Below are 21,462 nucleotides of genomic sequence, written 5' to 3'. Positions count from 1 at the left end.
AAGATAGCTCCATTTCAGAGTAGCAAACACCAGAATGGTGCATTATGGGCAATGTAGTCAAGTAGGCAGTTTATAGGCAATTGTTTATTAGGAAGTTTTTAACAGATAGTAGACACTGACAGTGTGTTCCCTATGTCCCACAGGTCTTCCACAAGACACCCCCACCAGCCCAAGCACCCAGGGGCCAATGGTCAGCCAGCACAGAGAGGAAACAACAGGACCTGCCACCACTTCCACCAGCACCACCAACATTCTGCCCTCTCTGGAAACACCTGTTGAAACAGTGGTGTTGGAGCCTGCACCAGGTACAAGCCAGAGTGCCACGTCAGACATTACAGGGCCTCCTCCGCTGCGCAGGCGACATAGGATGACAACAGCAGAGCAGCAGGCAGAGTCAGGGCTTGCCTCCACCACACCAACAGAGGCCCAACTGCTACGGGGTCAGCGCCTGCAAAATCAACAGTCAACAAGGAGGATTAGTGGGGTATTGCAGCGCTTTTAGAGAAACCACGCCATCAGCATGCAGCAGGTGCATTCAGAACTGCAGGTCATTGGGAACAACACAGGTGACCTTGCCCAGTCTATGCCTGAACTGGTGGCAGGACTGCTAACGCAGAGTGACAGTGCACGGTGCAGGGACCGCCAGCTGCTGCAACGCCTGGACAGGATGGCCTCCTCTATCGTTAGGCTGGCAGTGAACACAACTGGGCTGTCTAGGCGAACAGTCAGCCTCCAGGTTGACATGGGCCACTTTGCGGGTGATGTGGCACGGGGACTGGGCAGGATCAACCATGCAATAGACCTAACGGTGGCACAGGCGACACCCCACAAGACAGTGAGGAGGGCTCCACTGTCAGCAGTGTCTCTCCCAGTGACACCAGGGTGCTACGGAGTGGGAGCACAAGGCAGAGCACTGCTGACCCACCTAGTACCAGCCAGGCTGGCCGAGCCCGCCGTAGGGTGTGAGCTCCACACTGTCCCTGGGTTTGGGGCACATGATGGCAATGTGTCCTATGCCAGGTGGACTATTGAAGCCCCTGAACTGTTTATTCATGTACATAGTTTGTTTTTTTGCACTTATTAAATCATTTGTTCATTCCACTTCACACATGGACTCGTCTCAGTCGGCCTTGATTTGCGATGCTCCTATCACCATGATGGTGATGTGGTTGGTCTTGCTCTTCATCCTCAGAATCTGGGTCTTCAGGGGTGAGAGGTAGCCCACGTCGGGTGGCAATGTTGTGCAGGATAGCGCATGCAACAACTATTTTGAATGCCGTTATTGGTGTATACTGGAGGGCACCTCCACTTCGGTGGAGGCATCTGAACCTTGCTTTCAGCAGTCCCAAGGTTCGTTCTATCAGGTTCCTGGTCCGCTCATGTGCACTGTTGTATCGTCTCTCGCAATCATTGCTGGGTGTTAAGTATGGAGTCAGTATCCATGGACGTAGTGCATATGCACTGTCACCTGTTGGGCACAAAATGTACACTGTTAGCAATGCATGGGTGGTTTGCACATTGACCTGTGTGCATGTCTTCAATGTGTATTCAGCTCTACCTAGGAGGTATCCATCTCCAAACTCCCCACGTTCCAGGCGTTGGTTTATACCACTGTGCCTAAAGTCATGAGTACTGCCTGGAAACTTAGCAACCATGTCAGTGATGACACAATGGGCGTCACATACCACCTGAATATTGAGTGAGTGGGTACACTTCCTATTGCGGAACAGATATTCCAGGTTTGCAGGAGGGCATATTTGAATATGTGTCCCGTCTACACACCCTATGACATGGGGGAAGTTGGCAATCCGGTAAAAGTCCAACTTGGTGCTGTTGATTTCTGCCTCATTCCTGGGTAGGTATATGTATCGGGACATGTGCGTGAGTAAGGCATCTAGGAATGCCCTGAAGAACCTTGATAGTGCACTTTGGGATACCCCACCTGCCACTGCAATGACCCCCTGATAGCTACCTGAGGCTAAGAGGTGCAGTGAGCACAGCACTTGCACATGCGTAGGGATGGCGCAACCGCGCACAGTCTGGCATCCTAGCTGTGGTTTGAGTATATCTATTAAATCTAGTATAGCTGCGCTGCTGAGTCTATATTTGTCATAGATTTCCTCCTCAGTTTGCTGGAAGAGTGTCTGCCTTGTTATGTAAATCTTCTCCTGTCTCTGGCTCCTCCTCCTCCTCTGCTGTGCGGCGTGGGCTCTCCTCCTCACTGCTATCAGGTATATCTCCGCCATCTTGAGTAACCCAGATGCCTTCTGGGTCTCCTTTTATACTTTGGTAATGGTTACCACCTGCTCTGAGTTAGTGGTAAATTGGAAGTGCAAAATGGGCTTTTTGCGACTAGTCGCAATTTGCGAGTTGCTATTGCATATGGTTTGCGACTCGCAAATTGCGACTTGCTATTTGCGGGTCGCAAAATGGGGTCGCAAAATTGCAAGTCGGTACTGGCTCGCAACGCATTTTGCGAGTCGGAAATGGGATTTTTGCATCCCATTTCCGATTTTGCGGGGTCGCAAATAGCGATTCGGGCCATTTGCGACTCGCAAAAGTTTGCTACATCTAGCCAATAGTGCGTAAAAAATATAAAACAACATTAGACATATCTAATGGATTCTTCTGCCAGAATTTAGCACATGAAAGTTGGGACTTAGGTGCATTCTCATTTGCCTCTCAGAAATGCTTTTGTTGTTTACCTCAAGGCTATAAAAATAGCCCAGGACTATTTTCAGCCCGTGTAACATCAATATTACATGATATTGATTCCGAGGTGTTGTCCTATGTGGATGACATATATCTCACAGACGAAGTCCTCGACATTCATCTTGCGAGGGTCGATCGGATAATTTTGGGATTTGCAGACCTCGGTTACAAATTCAATTTTAAGAAAAGCAAGATAGGCTTTCTTAGCGTATTATTCCTGGGATATGAGCTATCAAACGAGGGGAAGAGCCTGGCCCCGCACTTTCTAGAGAAATATGCTCAACTATAGCCTCCAAACACACTTAAGAAATTACAGCCACTACTGGGTTTCTTCAATTTTGGCAGAACATACGTCCCAGATTATGCACAACGCATCAAGCCATTTTCTGACTTAGTTCAGCCCAATTTTTCTAGCAGACACTGGACAATTGAAAACACACATTCTTAGGGACATGCAACAGGACATGCTAGAAGCTAAACACTTACACACATGTGACAATAAAACAAACTTGGTCATCAGAATAATTGCTGGTGCCATTGGATTTACTTATGTCACCTTTAATGAGGATGACACGGTACCCATAGCATATAAATCACATTTATACTCAAATGCTGAACAGCGTTTTGCACCTACAGAAAAGATTCTGACTGCAGTTCAGATGGCCGTCATAAAAGAGAAGCCACTTGCCTAGGGGAAACGTATTATTGTTGTCTCCCCGGTGCCGGCCTTAGAGGCTGTCACCAAAGCAAGCGTTCCTAACGCTAAAGCATTACATCCATGTTGGATTCAATGGGCAACGTGTCTGACCGCCCCTGATGTTGATTATATATTCGATTCCAAACTTCAGACACAAGAATTTCCCCAGTATGAACAAGAGTACCCCGCTCCTCTGAATATCTTGCAACTAGCCAGCTACCATACTGTCATATACACTGATGGTTTGGCGCAACCAGCTGTAGGTACTAAACATCAATACTCGGCAGCTTGCGCAGCCGTGAGTGGAGTGATTGAAGATGGAGTTTTCCACCGTCACAATACCTACACGCAGACCTTAGGGGATTGCACAGCCCAGTTGGCTGAGCTTAAAGCTCTCATTCTAGCGCTTGAACATACTGAAACAGGATGCCAGACTTTGATAGTCTGTGACTCATATTACTGCATCCAGTCATACAATGAATATCTCAATCATTGGAAACTGAACGGGTTTAGAGATTCTAAAGGGAACACCATTAAACACAAGACATTGTGGGGGAGGGTGGCTGATCTTAAGGATAAGCTACTGTGTGTCCATGTAGTCCATACATTGAGACACCAAAGTATAGGAGTACACGTTACCGGTAATACACTGGCTGATGAAGCAGCCAAAACAGCAGTAGCTACGGCTTCTGTGGCTGCAGTGACTCGTTCGCAAACAAAATTGGATAATGAAATATTGATTGCCGTTAAAGCTTCGGGTGCAGGCAAGCCCCTTCCGAAAGGATACCCTACAAACTATACTTACCATATCAGTGCACAGAATGTTGTTTACACAACGATTCCTGGGGTTGGAGATCTACATAGTAGGATGAACATCACTACTACAGACTATGCAGCAATGTCAACTGCTGTTCCAGACACCTCCTCGACCATGGGGAGGGCGGAAAATGAACTCTTGTTGGTTCCAGTCACATCTTCAGTGACCACCTGCTTCAAGATTTAGCTGCATTTTACCCAAACACATCACCGACTGATGAAGTTGTCTACCAAGAGCCTCCACGTGCAGTGGACCAGAGTACACCGGCTCCTATGTTTGCAGAGACTACCTCTGGCTAGTTCATTGACATTGATGATTTTTCTTCAGATTCATCCACGACTGTGATTGACAATGTTTCAAAAAGTAGTAAGCTGTATCGATGGCTTAAAAAAAACTATTTGATATACCCATGGAACTATTTGTGGTTCTGTTTGACATTTTTTGCATTATTTTTATGGATTGGATTTGTGACTGTTTTCTTTTTACTTATAAATGGTCACTATATTCCTGATCGCTCCTCTGTGGAGCCTGTTGATGAAGTTTTAACACCACATCATTCTTCACATAAGGTCCGAAGAGATTTGTCCCCTGTGAATATTACAGCAATACCGATTACTGATGGGATTGTGTGGGACAAAGTTCCATTCGATATATACAGGCCTACAGAAATTATTCAAATACCATACGTGTTAAAAATTTCGATGTCTGATGTAATTACACCTGATGTTGTCTCTGATGATTGGGATGTCCAAAAGGTTGATTCCATGCTAACTGAAATGAAGGACTATTCCGCTTTTGAAAGTGATGATGTATATGATTATACAATGAATTATGGGGAAATGTTTTGCTATAACAATTGGGGACATTACTACCTACACCGTGCCACTAGATACAGGCCAGTATTGAACTACACATAGTGGGAACACTGTTCTACACCACTGGTGGGGAGTCCAAAGTATTATAGCGATAAATTTACATACTTTTCCAGGCATGATACAATATATTTTCTGAAGGGTACTTCCGTCCCCTTGATTCGCCTGGTATTTCATGTACTTTCCAATGGAAGTTATGTGGTAGTGAACGATCAAAGTTGTTGCGGCATGCGACCAGGAATTGCCTACGCAATCTTAGTCTCAAAGGTTGTTACGTGTTGTGGACATGTTTTGTTTCCCCCCACACGAGAGATAAAAGTATCTGACACGTGGCCCCACATAGATACTATTAATGTGAACTATAACAAGCTGAGTAGGCTAAAGGCGCTATTGTTTCAAAAACAGGTCGCCTTGACATTCGCAAAGGAGACATATGCTCTCCATATTGCGAGATCTTCAGCCGAGATACAATCCCTTTTACATACCAACTTCCCCAAACACTTTGGAGAACTGGTATCCAGAATATTCAATGCTTCGAGCACCACTGGGATTGTTCATTTCTTTAAGGCTGTCGGGTCTGGTTTCGTATCCATCTTCCAGACTGTCTTCGGAGTCATCCCATCAGCCATCCATTCTCTCTTTTCAAGTGTGTTTGGTGGCTTCTTGATTATTTTGGCTTTGATTGGCGGACTACTACTCCCATTTCTTCTGATTCGCAGTGGTTGTTTCTTTCCAGCAACGCAGAGCAATGGAGCCGCTCCCACCAACTCCACTGTGGCGTGAGCGCATGGTTCGGATCTTCGGTGCACCTTTGCTGGTGGAACTGGAGCATGACTGGTCGTTGTCATTTCGGCCCCTTCTCTGGTGCGTAAAACCAGTGTTCCGCTGCATATGGTGTCTCTTTGAACATCTGCCTATGGTCTGTCTTGCTGTTGCACTGACATTTCCTGTGTACCACGAACTGATGATGTCCCCGATGAGGGTTCATACACGGTCATGCACCTTGAGACTAAGGTTGCTCTGCGAGCCCACCTATGAGCCTTCCGTTTTGAGATCTATCATGGATGAGGAGACTGCAACGGATAACAATACACCAGGAAATACGGCTCACTACTGCTCTGTGGATCCGTTTGTCCGCCCAGCACTCAACTTAACAGCAGATGATGTCGACTCATTTTTGAGATTCTTCGTTGGTGACTTCGATGACATTCTTCGCAAATAATTTGATGAATTGACTGGCCATTCCAGATTCCAAATTATGCATTTAGATTGACATTTGCTTTTGCACGCTGTGGTTGTTTGGTTGTCATGGTTGACATTAACATCTCTGTATGTGTTTTAGCAGAGTTGTTTTAATATGTTTTAACACATTCTAAAGGTTTTTTAGCTTGTTTTTGCTTTTAGCTTTTAGTTCAGAACAAGTTTTAGCATTTGGGTTCCTCTACCTTCGTCATACCCGTTACGGCAATGGGGAGGGTGTAGTGAATCCTAGTTTGTTTTAATGAGATAACAGGAGTTAGCTTAGCCTCTGGCTTGCAGACTCGTGCCCCCGTCACCTAGTGACTTTTAACCTACTCAGCTTGCTCTGTCTTAGTCCATTTAATTATTTATTTCTTCTAAGATGGCTGCCTTGTTTATAGTTGGGCCACTTGTTATGGGTAATATTATCAGTGTCACCGCACCAAGGCGTCAAGATCAAGCACCAAAGACAATCAAACAGTAGGTGTTCACACTTAGGGATTTTCCCTCTCTATACTTTCCAGGGATTGTTTATATTAATTGCCGTCCCAAGCATGACTGTTATCTATTGTTTAGGAACACACCTACGTCAGGGGTCCTTGTAGATCTGTATAAATACATCACACTTTAGACAGATAATCAGAGGGATTCTGACCAGAGGGCATCGCCACCATCGCTGATACCGATGCTGCAGTCGTCTTGACGCTGACCCAGTCTTCGTGTCCATTCGGAGTCTGAGATAGAGACCTCATTCCGAGGTAACGAGGGTTGGGGGGCTACTCTCATGGACATGGCATTGGCAGGTTAGGTTTAACAAATCCAGCTCTCCTTTAGGTAGGATGTTAGGCCTTTCACATTAGGGTATTAGGGCATATTACATCTCGTATGTCTTTTCTACATATTGCAAGATGGTGGGGGTCTTTGTAATAATGACTCTTGTCTTCACAATTCTGTTTCTTGCATTATTCATTATCCTAATCATTGCAGCCCATGCAACTTATCGCAAATTGCAGTTATGTTAAATAAAAACTATTGAAACTCTACTGCATCTTTCTCATTGCCTGTGTTTGTATGAGACATGATATATCTGTGAGAAAGGGGTAATCTCCGTTTAACCACGACACTTCCTGAGATGTCTTATTCTCAAGTCCATGCGTAACAGCTGCCATAAATCACCTTTTACTATTGTGTTTCTGGTGAGGTGCTGCTAGTGAGCCGGTAAGGTTGGGACCACAGTTGCGACTTGTTGTACGAAAGGCGTAGTCGCCTACAAACAAAAGTACTGTCATCCTTAAACCAGCAGTCTTGCTCAGAGCAAGAGTCGAAACTATGACACTTGTGGAGGAGGTCGTACCTCTGTATAGACAACTTTCTGGTGCACCAGCGGAGCAGGAAAAATTTAATATAAACAGCAATGTTTGAAATGTTGAGTGTATGATGATGTTGATGAAATGTGGTGGAATGAAGGATTGGGATAATATGTGTGGGTAGATGGACATGTATACATGTGCTTAGATAGTCGTAAGCCCTGATACATAGTAAGGAGTGCTTGATGTCGGTACCCTGACCCACCTAAAAACGTATAATTGAAGGTGGTGTTAAAATAGTTGCATACTTATACAATTTTTTAAGTCCTGCTTCAGGCTTGTCAAATGTTTCTAGCCAACACCTTGTACTGGATATGCATGTTGTATGCCTGACTCCACTTCACACATGACTGAAGATGGTCATTCCATGTAGAAGGGGATGTTGGAGGAAGTGTATGTATGGCTACTTGCACTAAAATTTGTTTCACCCTTCTTGTTTTGGGATGGTGCATGTGCACATGACTTTCTCCTCTTGTCTGTGTCATCCATGTAGGTCAATGGCCACAGAATCTGATGTGCCTTCACCAAGAAAGTGCAGACCCTGGGGGTCCACAGCCAGAGGAGCATCGACTGTAAAAAGTGGTGCGAGGACCTCAGACGCTGGGCCCGGAAGACCTCAGAGGCCCAGCTGAGAATGTCCTACCAAGGATGAAGGGGTGCCCTTCAGACATTGCCTCCCCTAAAGGCTCACATATTGGCGATGGCCTACCCTCAGTTGGATTGGTGTTTGAGGGCAGAACAGCAGCCACCACGGGGTAAGTACTGACTTAACACATTTTCACCCCATGCCAGGTCAGTGTATGAAGTGATAGAATCTAAGCTGTGACAATGTGGTAAGTGCAAAGGGTCAAACATCTCCAAGGAGCACATAGATGTACAGTCCTCAACATTTGTACACAGGTATGCACATTCTACTGTGAATAGGGACATATCACTCTCCTATGTTATCTCATCTGTACAAATGCATATGATGATGCACATGTGACTGTGTCATATGTGTACCACGATACTGTTTTATATACTCTTCTGGTTGTTCCTTGCCACCTACAGATCTATATCCCAATAACATGATGGAAAATTGTTCAGGTCTTTGGCATCTGTCCATTCCAATGCCCCTTGATCCATGTCTATGTGCAACATAGAGTATGACAAGTTTAAGTCATTTCTAATTTTCATGTGGGTTCTGATGAATGACAACTTCATGTGAGGCTGTGATGTCCATCTGACATTTCACATGCCCTACTTGCTAAACTTACTCGGAGCTGTTAGGAGTTGAACCCATTTGGTAAGTGAGGGCTGTACATTGGCCCCTGTAATGTCTCATCTGAGTGGACATCCTACATGTTTGAAACCATGGAGGTATTGCCAGACTACACACATTGATATCAGAGCTCTGAATGTTAGTTTAAGGGTACATGTTCTTTGGATGGTAGGTAGCTACACAGCCATTTCCTTAGTCATTGTTTTGTGGGCATACTAAATAGACCAAGGCATCTTAATAGCAATTACATTCTTCACTGTTGTTTGTGGACATCATGTATACATTGCAAGATTCTGTCATAAATAAACTTTGTAATGTATCATAAACATACTTGCTTTTGATATTTTGGATATGTTTCTAATACTTTTAGTATGGAAACCTATTGATTGCACTTATTACATTGTGGTTTAGGTGTGGTAGTTCACATTCACATATTCGGTCATTTGCCTTGCCTCAAGGTGTAGGTCTCCATCATGGTATCCTCAGATATGGTTTGTGTCATTGATATGTTCCTATACATATGTAAGACTACTCATGTCTGATACTGATGTTGCCACTCAAACATCGGGCTATTGATGTTGCAACTCAACATGAAATGCCCTTCATGCACGTGACAGGTGTCCATTGTATTTAAGGAGAAGTTATACTACCTGTGGTTGTCTGTGGGTAAATGCCATAGGCTCAATGGGCCCATATCAGTGGGCATGACTTGTTTACAGGGGGAGAATGACTAAGATGAGTAGGTCAACAAAGTATGTATCATCCTTTCCTATATCACTATGGTACATATGTTGGTGTCACGTTTAGACTCTATCATACTCCAAATATAGTAGGTGCATGTTTGCAAATTTCAATCGTGAAGTTTGTATGCAACATGCTGTCTTGTGTTTAGCATATGATAAGGTTCCTTTCCTGGTACATGACATCAGATAATATTGTAAGTATGTGTAGATTTTGTATATGTGATATGTAGAAATCAAAGTTACCACTATTTCCCATAGTTTGGTTGTTGGCTGACTATGTAGCTGTGGATAGGGACCCAGAATCATGTTGCCAAGTCAGCTTGTCATGGAATGGTTAGTGTGCTAACTCTACTGATATGATGGTATTGTAGGTGTGAGATAGGTGGCTTAGCTGGTGTGTGACATTGTTATATAGAGGTGTAGATTGTATCTTGTTGTGACATGATGTTGGCACTAACCTGGTTCTACCTGGAGGCATAGTAGAACTAGATGCAATGTAAATGATGTGTACAGTGTGATGTTAGTATATGAAAAGAATGTGATGACCCTACCTCTCTTTCTGTTTTCCAGCTCCAGCATCGACAGGTTAAGGAGATGGGACACAGATGAGTGGGGAAGCTGCTGGCCATAGGACCTCACGTCACTAGAACACTGACACAGAGGGACTCATAGGCTTGGAGGGAAAGGGATGTGCCACGGGGGAGACAGGATTCACCTCATCACCTTTGGAACCCTCCTCCAGTGGACACTCCCTGGTGGTGGCGAACCCATCTGGGACCACCATAGCACTATTTTTGTCCGGCACGCCCCTTTTTACCACCGCCATCCCTGTAGCTCCCCAACCAGTTGGCCGTGCCCGCTCACCCAAGAAGGTGGGTGTCTACTTTGTCACAGACATGTCTGCCCCCTGCCCCTGTTAGCCGTGTTGCCATGAGTGAGGAGGCTATTGACCTCCTGAGGTTAATCTCTGTGGGTCATTCAACCATTCTGATTGACATCCAGGGACTGGCAACTCAAATGCAACATTCCTGGAGGACATTCATGGTACACTGGCTGAACTACAGTGATCCTTTCAGGCTCTGGTCTCCACACTGATGCCAGCCAGTCACTCTTTGTCTACCATCCCCCCTCCACCTTCCTCTTCCCAATTCAAAGCCCCTCTTCCCCGACCCAGCTAAAGCACACAAACAGACAGGCATGCATACACCTCAACATCCAAGGGTAGCTCAGACAAACATAAGCACCACAGGACACACCACTTGCATACACACAAGCAACATACAGATGCACACAGAGCAATAGTCACAACCTGCCCTGACACCCCTACCACCCCAAGTATCACAAACAGCACAACTGACACACCTGCAGACACACCATCATTCACAGACCCAGCCACTGCACCTACCCACAGACAGCGCCACTGCAGACCCTCAGACATCATCCGTCACCACACCCACAGAAACCACAATCACTGACACTCCTACATGCAGCACATCTATCATACCTGCAGTCACCACCACAGCAGACAGCCACACACCCAACATGGCATCTCCCAACACCTCCAGCCCCCTCAGCTCAAAACCCATAAATGCCCTCACTTACCCCCCAACAGACGCCCACCACCCACAAGCATACCTCCCACAAACATGAACCCAAGAGATCCACACCAACACCTCATACAACCACTCCCTCTCCCTCCACACCTAAACCCTTTTACTTTAACCGTCCCTGGGTGTGTAAAAAATCTTTCCTTTCTGAGTTTGTCCTTTTCCCTACTCCTCTCCTTCATGAAATCCCTAAATGTTCTGTTTCCCTCCCCAAGTCATCCCGTCAATGTCCAAAGCCTCCCCTACCTCCCCTGCAAGTACCCATGCCCCTCCCCTGCCAAGAAGTCTACCCCTCCCATGAAGACCCACCCCTCCCCCAAGCCTAAACCTAACCCCCTCCCAAGCCAAATCCCAAAGCCCCTCCCTCCCAAGCCTAAGCCAAACCCCTCCTCTGCCACCACCCACTCAGATAATCACTGAGGTGCCCGCCTGCCCCCTAGATGCCCATACCTGTGGAGGTTACATGGGAGTCAGGAGTCAAGTTCAGGGCACTAATATGTGCCTTTAGTGCACATTCTTTGGACAATGGACTGGCCTATGGCCTTTGACTTCATTCCTATTTCTTCTGAAAATATATTCAGCCCAACCAGTTGTTCCTGGTTACATCTTTGTCCTGCATTTCATTTACTAGGTTAGAGTTGTTCCTGGCTGACATTGGTGTGTGTCAGTATTTGTGTATGTATGTGGCACTTGTGCTTCCTGTATTGTCTGGCCAGTATGTGCAGTGCTATATCCTCCATGGACAGGGTGTCTGTTTTGTGAGGAGAATGTGTATGTAGCAGACATGTTGTTGTCATGTTATTGTCTGGTGTTTCTGTTGACATGTGTTTGTTGTTGTGTTGTGTGGCTTTGTGAGCTTTGACTATGTGAATGTGTGTGTTTTGTGCATGGTATAATTGATCCCAACTGCTCCTCCCTCCCACCTCCCCCTCTTAATGGCAGCCGCTGCGTGGAGCCCCGTGTGGCCCCCGACTTGATTCTGGCCAGGAGTCCACTTGGCTCCACCAGCCACCTCCGTGCCCCTGATCCCCATCTGCCGCCAGGATTTAGAGATCGAGGCCCTCCACCACCCACAGGCACCCGCCTGCGCCTCATCCCTGGTGCCTAGTGGTAGGCTTACTGTGTCGTTGTGCTCTACTGTTGCACTTAGCTTTTTTCATTTTTCTTAATTGTTTTTTCATTTACTGTACTGCTTTTACTAGCCTTTGTGCCATTGTTTTAGCCAGTTTCATTCTCTGCGCCCTTTTCTGTGCCCGCCCGGCTCAGCTGGCTCTCGTCTGTCTTCCAGCCCCTGCTGCTGCGTCCCCTGTGGCCCCGCCCCCTCATGCACCCATTGGTCCCGTCCCTCCCACCACCCAGCTGCTCCGCCCAAGCCAACCTCAAGCACACACACAGACCTTTCACATGCTATGTATTCCATTTCTCCAGCACCCTCACAAACACCAACAACACCGACACGCTCCACTCCAACCCTAACACGCTCTCCACCAACACTAGCACGCTCTACAACAACACTAATGCGCCCCACAACAACACTAACATGTCCCACAACAACACTACCATGTCCCACAACAACACTAACACACCCCACAACAACACTAACACGCCCCACAACTACACTAACACGCCCCACAACAACACCAACACGCACCACAACAACAGCCCCCGCAACCACCTTAACTGCATACTCTTAAACACCCTCTCCGTACACAAGCATGCCATCAAGGTCTGGGACCTGGTCACAACACACTCCCCTGACATCGCCTTCCTCATGGAAACTTGGATGAATCCCTCATCTGAACATGACATAGCCATAGCCATCCCAGAAGGCTGCAAAATCTCTTGTAGAGACCGTCTAAACAAACCGGGAGGTGGCATTGCCATTATACATAAAAACACCATGAAGATCACCACCAACACCCACAACACCCTAGACAGCGCAGAACACCTACACTTCTTAATTCACATAAACGCCAACACCACCTTCAGAGGAACCCTCATTTACAGACCACTGGGACCTCGCCCCCCATTCTGTGACATCATCGCTGACACCATCAGCCCCCACGCCCTCACCTCAACAGACTACATCCTCCTTGGTGACATCAACTTTTACCTGGAGAACCCCCACGACCACAACTCTACAACCCTGCTAGACAACCTCACGAACCTAGGACTCAAACAACTTGTCACCTCACCCACCCACTCAGCAGGACACATGCTAGATGTGATTTTTACCTCCAGCAACCACATAACTTTCACACACACCACCGAACTCCACTGGACCAACCACCACTGCGTCCACTTCTCCTTCACGAAACCCCCACCCACCACTGTCAACACACCACACCCTACCGTACGTGGGACAAGATCCCCACAGAAAACCTGAACGCCAAGCTCGCACAAAGTCCCCCCACACCAACGACCCCAACATCTCTGCCCATAACCTCACACAATGGATTATAACTTGTGCAGACTCACTCGCCCCTTTGAGAAGAAAAAACACTACCCGCAACATCAAGACCGCCCCCTGGTTCACCACTGAACTCCAAGCCTCCATGTGTGAATACCGCAAAACTGAGAAAGTTTGGCACCAAGAACTCTCAATGACCAACTTCTCCACCCTCAAAACCACCATATGCAAACATCACAAACTCATCCAAACCACCAAAAGGGCTTACTACAAAGAATGCATAGACAGTAACTCACACAACAACAAGGAACTCTTTACCATCATCAAAGAGCTCACCAAACCCAAATCCTGCAACTTACACATAAAACCTCTGCAACTCCCTCTCCAACCACTTCCACCTCAAAATTTTAGACATACACAACAGCTTCACACCACCAGTACCCACCATCACCAACACCAACAAGACCACCAAAAACACCCCCCCATCTCCAACCAACTGCACACCTGGGCCCCTACCAACGATGAAGAAACCGAGAAAACCATGAACTCCATCCACTCAGGCTCCCCCACGGACCCGTGCCCCCACCACATCTTCAGCAAGGCCAGCCCAACCATTGCTCCCCAGCTTCGCGCCATAATCAACAGCTCCTTCGACGATGCCACCCAGACTCCTGGAAGCACGCCAAAGTAACCGCACTCCTAAAAAAAAACAAAGCAGACCCTGATGACCTCACGAACTACCGGCCCATTTCTCTTCTCCCCTTCCCCGCCAAGGTCGCTGAGAAGCTAGTGAACGCCCGCCTGTCTCACTTCCAAGAGGAAAACAACGCACTCGACACCACCCAGTCTGGATTCCGCAAGAACCACAGCACTGAGACCGCCCTCATCACCTGCACTGATGACATCAGAACCAGAGTCGACATGGGTAAGACCGTTGCACTCATACTCCTGGACCTCTCCCCAGCCTTCGACACTGTCTGCCACCAAATACTCCGTACACGCGTCTATGATGCAGGAATCCGACACAAGGCCCTGGACTGGCTCACCTCCTTCCTCACCGAAAGAACCCAGAAAGTTGGCCTCCCTCCCTCCCAGTCCCCAGCAACCAAGATCATCTGCGGAGTCCCCCAAGGTTCCTCCAACAGCCCTACCCTTTTCAACATTTACATGGCATCGCTCGCCAACATCCTTCTCCCTCACGGAATCACCATCATATCCTACGCAGACGACACCCAGCTCGTCATCTCCCTCACCAGGAACCCCACCACCGCCAAGACTAACCTCCACACCGGACTCCTCGACACCGCCATATGGATGACAGCAGACCACCTCAAACTAAACTCCAACAAAACCGAAATCATCATCTTCGGCCCCAACAAGACATTATGGACGACTCCTGGTGGCCCACCACCCTAGGACCACCCCCAACACCCCACGCACGCAACCTCAGCATCATCTTAGGTTCTTCTCTTTCCATGGCCCAGCAAATCAACTCTATCACTTCCACCTGTTTCAACACCCTCCGCATGCTGCAAAAAACCTTCAAAGGGATCCCCATAGAAACCAGAAAGACCGTCACCCATGCACTCATCAGCAGCTGACTAGACTACGGAAACACCCTCTACGCTGGAACCACAGTCAAGCTTCAGCAGAAACTCCAGCGGATCCAGAATGCAGCCGCACGTCTCATCCTGAACCTCCCACACCATGAATACATCTCCGCCCATCTCAGATCCCTTCTCTGGCTACCCATCAGCAAAAGGATCATCTTCAAAGTCCTCATCCACGCACACAAATCCCTCCACAATACTGGACCAGCCTACCTCAACAAAAGAGTGAACTTCCACACTCCCACTCGTCTCCTCCGCTCTGCCGACCTCGCCCTTGCCACAGTCCCCCGCATCCAACTCACCACCTCCGGAGGCAGATCCTTCTCCTACCTCACCCCCAGGACCTGGAACTCCCTCCCCACCAACCTACGCAAGACCCAGGACCTCCTGTCCTTCAGAAAACATCACAAGACATGGCTTTTTGAACAGTAAAAAGGCACCCCCCCATATTTTGTCCCCCCCCCCTCAGTGCCTTGAGACACTTGCAGGTGAGTAGCGCGCCTAATACATTTTTTGATTGATTGGTTGATTGATTGATATAATGTGCTGTGTGTGTGATTTGTGTGTTGATTGGTAAGTTGTATGATTGTATAATTGTGTGTGTTCTTTCCCTGTTGGTTGTACGTTGTGTTGTATATGTGATGTGTCCTGGGTAGTGTCTATCGTGAGTGCTTGCAAATGTGCTGATGACGGTGAGTTTGTGCTGTTGTTGTGACGTGCTGTGGTGTTGTGTGTTATTGTGGAGACTGGGACTGTGCTGTGTTTCCGTGCGTGAGTGTGTGTTTTTGACGTGTGTGAGCTGGCTGTAAGGTGTGTACTGTGTATGTGCGGTTGTCTGTTTGGCTGTATGTGAGTGTGCATGTCAGTGTATAGTTATGTGTGAGTGTCGCCCTTGCACCCCCTTCCCAATGGTATGTTGTGTAAAGTGTACAAAAATTAACAATATACAACAGTAACAGGTAGGAGTCTGTACTTACAGTTGTTTGTTGTCATCATCGTAGATTCCACTGTCTTTCAGCTAGCAGGAGCAGCAGGATGATGTTTAGTTGTGGTTCCATGGCGGCTCCAGATGAGTATGGCTTCCTGAAGTTGAGTATCTCCTTTTATAAAGTTTGTTTCCACCTGGGTTTCCATGATGATTCGACCGCAGTGGAAATCTTGGCAGTGTGCAGCCTCGTAATTTGTCCTGCTGAAACATGGTCTCCACTGGCCTGCAGGTGCCTTCAGTTGTCTGTGGCGGTCTGACCACACTGGTGGAGCCCGCAGTGCTTTAGCTGTACTTAGTAGGGAATACCACCAAACTCGCAATTTGGCGGTCTTCTCTGCCAGCCAGTTAGAGGTATGGCCGCCAACATGGCGGTCATAGGACCGCCAAACTCGTAATGACCCTCTAAGTCAGAAGGTAAAACTTTAACCAAAGCCTCCCGCTCACTGTAGCCGAGCAGGGCTTCATCACTGTCGGCCTCAAATTTTGACTTTGTCTCGGTCGAGTGCGACCAGATTTCCAGATTGGCACTTTTAGTTTCTGTATGCTAAAGCAAATTTAGGGCCAGACATAAGAAAAGTGGCGCCTCACCCAGATTTACTTCACCTTGCAACATATCATTCATCACAGCCTTTAACACTGGTGCTGCCCAGTGTGACATTCTATTTTTGTGCCCCCATCCCATGGTCTCCTCTTAGGATTCCCACACTACCCAGCAAAAGTGCCCCTAATCTCTCCATCGTCCCTCTCTCATATACAATTCATTCGTTTTAAAACACTGGTAATGGCTGACTTTAGTCATCCACTTAGTTATCCACACAAAATACAGATCTATTATTTGCAGCAGGCATATTAACCCTCTGCCCTACTTTATGCTATCAAACTGCCACTAGACAAAAGTCTGATATCTCCCTCTATCTCGCTCTAGTAGGAACATAATCACAAGAGTTATCTTGACATTTGTATTGCCTCCTTAAAGCTGTGTGTGTGTGTGTGTGTGTGTATATATATATATATATATATATATATACATATATGTACAAAAAAGAGTTGTCCTCAGAAGAAAGCGCACTCCCAACAGGTCATAACGGAATGTAACAACATCAGCAACTTAGAAGGAATTCTTTGGCATTTTCATTATTTCTGCTGTTATATTTTCAAACATCTCTGGACGCGTGTTTCTGGGTTCATCCCTGCATCAGCAGAGAACAAACATTTCAAACATGTCCTTCCTTTTTCAAAGACCAACTGCCTGGCTGCTCAGCAGATTTAATTGCAGGCACCTGATCATTCAGTTAAGTACCATGTTTTTCACAGTGAACTCTTAAGTGAGCTGCAAGGTGCATCCTGGTAAAGGATTTGCTGGGCAAGCAGTAGGATGTATACATCCTACGACTTGCCCGGCAATTCTGAAGGAAGTCTCAGCACTCAGTGAGGTTTGGTTGCAGTGTTTATTGTGCAGAGTAGTTTGTCAATGCATTTTGGCGTTCACATGCGCCTTTATCAAAAAACACACACATATATATATATATATATATATATATATATATATATATATATTTATAAAGAGATCACTTTTATATATGTATGTGGTTCCCTAAGGGCCAATCGCAGCCCCCAGGGAAACCACACATGTATAAAAAAAAGAGCTCTCTCTCTCTCTCTCTCTATATATATATATATATATATATATACATATATATATATATATATATGCATATGTATAGGGAGATAAAGATTTCTCTCCGTCTATATATGAAGAGTTTCTTTCTCTCGCTCCATTTTTTATAGATGTGTGATTTTCCATGCTCATGGGCAATCTCCTGTCAATTTCACTATTTACTATTTTTTCTACTTATTTTTCACTTTTGACCCTTGGGAGGGATGATTATGCCCTCCCCGGGGCAAAACCAGCATATTTATTAACAAAAATAATGCCCTGGGGGTGTGGGATGGTCCAGTTCCATGAGGGTCGATCCCCCAGATGAAATCCCTGGCATCTATTAGATTTTCATGGCCATGGATTACATTGATTAATAAGGGAGACTCTCAACTTTCAAACGAGGCCTCAAAGAAAGCTGAGGCCATTATGGCCGTTTTTTCCCCACCAAAGTAGAGAGCGGCCTGCCATGCTGTCTCTGCTCTGGTAGGGAAAACTCATGTCACGCTGACTCTGCAGATGGGCGAGGGGGCAGGGAGAGGTACACAAGTTATTCCGCATCTACCACTGGGGATTTTAAAAACAAAAATCCTCTGGTGCTTTGTACTGGAGGATTTTTTAAAGCCCCCCCACCCCCGGTGACAGCCAATGGTCGTCAGACACACCAGGGAAGGTGTGCGTGTGATGGACATTGGCTGTCAGACGCACTAAAGGAGTTAAGAGGGGCAACAGTAATCATTGTTTAATCTCCATACATGCTTGGGGAGCTTTTGCTGTAACATTGCCCAGCTTCTGTATATCCTCAAGGTTGCTCAGTGGTATATACCCAGAAGGTTGCTCAGCAGGTGGATATTTGACAACAGCACATTGCTTGTGTCTAGAATAAATGTAATACACACGGTTAATGAGCTCTAATGGTTTCTGTCCAGTTTAATGTTTCTGAAGCATACATGTTTCTGCAGATGTGGTTTAAAAAAATTTATTTGTTATTTTATTTTACGTGCATTTGCAAAAGGCACTATCACCCATGCGGGTATCCAGGCTCTGAGCATGCGTGTGTTCCTAGCCTGTAGTAGGTTAGATAATTCAAAAGCCAGATCTTCAGCTTCATTTGCCCTTTATGTTGGAAACAGAATATATTCATCAGTGTAATGGTCTGCTGAACTACTAGCTCTGCTGTTACTGGCGCTGTTTTGATAACTCCGAGAAAGAATAAAGTAAATTGTAAAGCTTGTCGGTTAAGCACCATTGGCCAGCAGTGGAATTTCTAACTGTATTGCGCTTAAAGCAATTTTACCATCACAGTGGCAGCCCAAAAAATAACACCAACAAAAAATAAAAAAAGATTATGTTCTCTGCCCCTCAATCACCAGTCAGTCAAGATCCCCACGGTTCCAGTTATAAGATTTTCCTTTCAGGAATACAGAGATTGAATGAATCATGCTTTTTGCGCTGTGATTACTTGTCGTTCGATAGTTTTCCATTACCAACTTTATGCCTGTAATTGTCAATATCAGTATGCGCAGTAAACATTGTCGACTGCAAAATGTATATTCCCAAACAAATGTTAAAGGCGTATGCCTTTTACCACATGCAGGAAGCAGAATAACATAGTGTTCCTATCCTGCTTGCATTTTTAGTACATCACGGCTCTTGTACAGCATGGAGTTGTCATTCGCCTGCCAGGAGTAATCAGTCATGTAGCCTTTGCTTTATTCACCCAATCAGCTCAACATGGGATATAGGCAGAAAGAATTTCTGCAGCGAACCGGGAAATCGTTAGCAAATGTCTTATATTCTACAGCGTTTGCATCAAAAACCTGATTTGTTAATCAATTGTTTTGATGCTATTTTGGATTTGGGATAATTCAGGGCTTTAAGCACGCAAAGAGAAATCTGCTATATGATAATTAGAATAATGATGTATTGCTTATGTAATCAATGCGCGCTTTCCACGTGGTAACCTGTGCTTGTCTGAGTCTATATTCTAAAGACAAAGGCCTAGAATTAAGAAGCTCTAGCGCCACATTAGCGTAATTTTTTGTTACACTAATGTGGCATTAGGCTTTAGGCTTAAAAAATCGTCGTGCCATATTTACAAAGTGGTGCAATGCATGTTTTGCTCCACTTTGTAGCCCCTTGCGCCACAATATGCATGCACCAGACATAGGGGGTAATTACAACATTGGCGGTAAAAGCTGCTTACCCCCGTGCAGAAGACCGCCAACACACCGCCTCAGCCGCGGAATTCCGCCACAGCTATTATGACCCACATCTCGAAATCCGACAAAATTCAGACAACCACACAAGTCCGCCACAACAAAGGTCAGTGATAAACTGGCGAAAACAAATCCTCCACTGTCATGCCAACAGAAATACGCCCACGCTATCACAACCCACGAATCCACGCGGCGGTCTTTCAACCGCGGTATTCCATTGGCGGTACACACCGCTGCGCTCAAAACACACACACTTCTACAAAACACCGCCACATTGGACAATTCGAAATACACACACCTGATACACATACACACACCACTCCCACACACCCAATACAATATAAAACACACACCCACATCACCCAAAAAACCCTACGACCACTATTACAGAGAGAAGACCAGAGAGAGACACCACCATCCACAAACTAGCAGCCACAGGCACTCAACACCATCACCCACACAACTTCCACGCACAAAATACCACACACCACTACATATCACCACACTTATCACCACACACACCACCCCACACATCACCTACACCACCCGATGGCACGGCAAAGACACCCCAGGTTTTCTGAGGAGGAGCTCAGGGTCATGGTGGAGGAAATCGTCCGGGTAGAGCCACAGCTATTTGGAGCACAGGTGCAGCACACCTCAATTGCAAGGAAGATGGAGCTATGGAGAAGAATAGTCTACAGGGTCAACGCAGTGGGACAACACCCAAGAAATCGGGACGACATCAGGAAGAGGTGGAACGACCTGTGGGGGAAGGTGCGTTCCATGGTCTCAAGACACCACCAGGCGGTTCAGCGGACTGGCGGCGGACCCCCACCTCCTCACCCACAACTAACAACATGGGAGGCGCAGGTCTTGGCGATTCTGCATCCTGAGGGCCTCGCAGGAGTCGGTGGAGAAATGGACTCCGGTAAGTCAAACCTGCAACTACCATATTCCCCACCCTACCTGCATGCAAACACATACCCCCACCCTCGCCCCCACCCCTATCACTCCAACTCCTCACAAATGTACCAATATCACAAACCACACATCCCAACACCAAGCCCTGCATGCAACAACAACGCATGGACACCCATCACTAAAGCATGCCCACTGCACATACCAAAACACCCCCCAAACCAGCATCACACAAGCCCCCACACAAGAATGCAAGCACTGGGGTACACGGTCACCCACCCATTGCACACCATGACACACACAGATGCAATAATCATGCTTTTACACCCCTGCAGGACCACTACC

Source organism: Pleurodeles waltl, chromosome 1_2 (assembly GCF_031143425.1).
Source record: "Pleurodeles waltl isolate 20211129_DDA chromosome 1_2, aPleWal1.hap1.20221129, whole genome shotgun sequence".
Lineage (NCBI taxonomy): Eukaryota > Metazoa > Chordata > Amphibia > Caudata > Salamandridae > Pleurodeles > Pleurodeles waltl.
The sequence above is the reverse complement of the archived record's forward strand: the minus strand, read 5'-3'. Positions refer to the sequence as shown.